Source organism: Neophocaena asiaeorientalis, unplaced genomic scaffold (genome assembly GCF_003031525.2).
Source record: "Neophocaena asiaeorientalis asiaeorientalis breed wild unplaced genomic scaffold, Neophocaena_asiaeorientalis_V1.1 scaffold194, whole genome shotgun sequence".
Lineage (NCBI taxonomy): Eukaryota > Metazoa > Chordata > Mammalia > Artiodactyla > Phocoenidae > Neophocaena > Neophocaena asiaeorientalis.
In genome coordinates this window covers 664,228-668,111 of record NW_020172638.1, presented here as the reverse complement: position 1 = coordinate 668,111, position 3,884 = coordinate 664,228, and positions in this window count along the sequence as shown.

Sequence of the window (3,884 nt, the reverse complement as noted above, 5' to 3'; positions counted from 1 at the left end):
AGGACTCCCAGTGTGGTTTTACTCCCAGCAGCCAGCATCTGTGTCTATTTGTCAAAGGGTTGCCCTCAAGCTCTCAGAACCCACTTTGCCTGAAGAACCAGAAGGGCCTGGGAATTTACAGCCCCTTGTGGGCATCCCTTAAGCAATAATTGATAGATGAGAAGGCATAAATGTTCCAGTCATCACGCCCTCTACCAGGGACCACTCTGAAGTTAGACCGTCTCCACAGGATCTCTTGCGGGATTGAGCCAGTTACCATCCTTGGGAGTCAGTGTCTTTTCCTTGCTCGGTCTCCTTCCCTTCTTAGTCCTGTTTCTCTAGTCCCCTACGGATTTCCTGGGAACACTTCCTAATGACCCAGTTCCACATGGATCCTTATCTCAGGCTTTGCTTATAGGAAGACCAGTCCAAGTCACGTTATGTACCTCATCCTGTTCTGGGTGCTGGGGTGCCACCATGAACGGGTCAGACAGTCTTAACTCTCGTGGAGTACACTCACATTTTACTACCTGGAAACACTGTAGTGAGAACCCATGTTGAATAGGTTCCCACAATAAAGGCTGTACTTTGGACATTCTGTACAATTCAACACTCCTCTGTAGGGGAAAGAATATAGGCTTTAGAGTTAGAACTTCTGAATCTGTGTCCTGACTTGTTCATGTATATTAGCTGTGAAACCTTGGGTAGCTGCACTTCACTCACTGAGCCTCCCTTTTTCCATTTACAGTGAATTTACTGATGTCTGCCCTGCTAACCTCACAGGGCTGCTGCAGGGCTGACTAGAGTAGAATATGTGAGAGCCTCGATAGCACATAACCCCAAACTTGGTCATTATCTGGAGATACTACATGAACAGTCAACCAGCAAGGGCCTTAAACAATGGAAGTACATCGTGTCATTTTGTAGAACATGTTACATATTTTATAAGGCACTGCTTTAAAAATTAACTTTAACGTTTTTATCCTTGCTGAATTAAACAAGCGTGATTTGATGGGGTCAGTGCGTCATAAGCTTGGTGTGGTCAAGAGGAAGAGCAGGCTGATACATAAAACAGGCAATGGTAGAGGTGACAGCAAAATGTAAACGCAACTCTTAGAGTTGTGCTGAGTGTAAAGCCTTGACAAAGAACAGAGTAATGAAGCAAGTCCCGTGAAGAAGCCCTGCCCCTGATATGTACCCTCCCCCAAACCCCCGCCTCCAGTGCCAGGGCATTAATAGCTGCCTCATGTAACTCCATCTTCTGCGGGACAGTTGCCAGTCCTCTTGTCTCCTGTGATTGTGCAGAAAGAGTCCCTTTGATGGATTTCGTTTTGTTATTAGAGAACCAGGCTCAACGGTTTTGTAGGCCTCTCTGTGCCTGCGTGGTATTGCTCTGGAAGCTAAAGCCCTGAGATGCCTGATTCAGGTTTTCCAGAGTTAATTATGTCCACAGGTGATTTTGATGGGAAGATCCAAAGTGGTTTAAACTGAAAGGGGACATTTCCTGGAGGAATACAAGGGTGTGTGTGAGATGCGAAGGGCAAGGCATGCGCCTCATTAGGGACTGGAAACAGTACCTGGGAAGTCAACATATATATAAGTGAAGGCAGACCCCTCCTATCTGTACTCATTTCTCTCTTTGGGATCACACAGTCTTTTATATCTGCTAATCTCTGTTATTGGCTTCATGTTTCTCTTACTCTTCAGGCTGGTTCTTCTGCTATGTTTATATATGGCACATCTGAGCTGCCTTTAAATGGTGGCCTTCAGTTGAGTTTACATCAGCTTACAAAATGACTGCCTACAGTTAGCTGTCTGGACCTTTCTGTGTCCCAATACCAAATGGTGAAAGACATTTTTCCTGCCAGTCTAGACTCTGAATTGGTATCCCTGAGTCAAATATCCACTTTTGGTCCAATCAGCTGGGGTCAATGAGTGGTGAGAGCAGAGCGCTGACATGGCTGCAGAGTCTCACCTCTCAGGGGAAGGAGAATTGTTAAAGAAGTGAAGCTCTCGGTGGGCACACATTCTGAAATATATTTACTACAGTGATTCAGATGGATTCCCGGGCTTGCTTGCTATGTTTCTATCACCCACGTCTATTTAGCTCTCAGGAAAAAAAAAAAATCACCACAAACCAAGCAGCCGAAGACAAGTCTGACAGACCATCTGGACTCCACGAAATTTGACATCATTCTGGCTTGTCTTAAACCCATCCCTTCTTTTGAAACCTATAGTCTTTTGACAGTTTGCTCCCAAGCAAGAAGGACTACGTTTATCTAGGAAAGGGTACTATTTTACTTTTTCTAATATAGAATCTGTGATTGTTCTTGCCTATTTTTCAAAGGGAGTAAACCATTGTTTTGTTGCATTAGCTTCTTGGAAAGGCCCATGAATTCTGGTGGGGGCACTCATTTCAGTGATGAGTAGACATGCCCACACTGCTGTCAAGTATTTCATCAGCACTAAAATTGGGCTTCATTAAAGCCAAGACGGGACTTTGCTTTCTGCAATCTGATTCATGTTTTCTGGCCAAAGTAAAATAAGACCTTTTTGTTGAAAAGAGGTAGAGAGAGAATCTGCTTTTTTGTGGCTCCAACAGATCTTTCTAGTTTGTGTTCCCTCGTAAAGCCCTCTGGGGTGAAATGCTGTTTCTTTCAAGCAAGAGGCCCTTGCTAGAAGCTACAGGAAGTTCTTGTCCTCTACCAGAATGCTTCCCCTTCAAAAGATGAATCCAGTCTGAGAAGACACTCAAGTTCTTTTGTCTTCACAGAAGGAAGCCTATAGACCCCAAACCCCGAAGATTTGGTCATGGTAAAGAGTTTGGAAACGTTCAGGTGGACTGAGGTGTGGTTGGGCTGTGGGCAAGACCACTGAATCAGACGCCCACACAGCTGTTTTGGAGTGGAGAGACTTGCTTAATGCTAAACATATACCAAGGCTTTAAACGACAGTATCTTCCACCTCAGGCCAAGCCCAGATGTGGTAGAGGTCCTTTTTTTGTGGCTTCACAAGGAATGTTAAACTCTGAATTAACATTTAAAAAGCATGGGGACTTTTTTTTTTTTTTGATTTTAGCTATACTAGTGGGTATGTCGTGATCTCTCCCTGTGCTTTTGATTTGCATTTCCCTAGTGACAGATAGTGTTGAACATTTTTTTCACGTGCCTGTGGGTCATCTGGATATCTTCTGTGGAGAAATGTGTATTCAAATCATTGGGGACTCTTGCTCTTATTCTCAGGGAGGCAGATGTGTGGAGACCAGAGATGCACACCGGGTTTTGTGAAACAGGGGTCAGAACTGGGCTTCTCCTGCTCTAGTTTGCATGGAAGGTGGCATGCTTGTTCAGTGAGTTGTTTGAGTTGTGGGCTGGATCTTTTCCACTTGCCATTGCAGGTTTCCTTTCTGCCCTTTTCCCAACCTGCTCTGTCCCAGCAGGCTGATTTTTATGGATTGCCTCTATGGGCTCTCTTACCCTTTGGCTTCTAGTTGCTTTTGGCCAATGTGAGGACCCAGTAAGAGCTAGGTGGGCAGGAGGAGAATGAGAATCTGGGTTTTTATTCCCCGAGCTCCCTCCCTGCCCAGTCATTGTGGGTTGGCTTCCTCCGCTGAAGGTAACAACTTCTGTCAGGTGGCTGGTGCCCTTGCCTTTTCAGGCTTGAGTGGTAATGGCTCCCTGCGGTGCTATCCCCCGGAGTACTCGATTATCCACTGTTGGGCTTCCTGAAATAGACCTTTGTAAAAATTCACCCTCATTTGAGTGTGCCTTTCTCTTTCCTGCCGGGAACCTGACTGATACAAGTAGGGATAGCCCTCACATTCTCCCATGGGTTTCTCCCCCTAGATCTACTTTTAGCTATCTAACCTGCTTTATGTTTAGAACAAAAAAAAAAAAAAAAAAAAA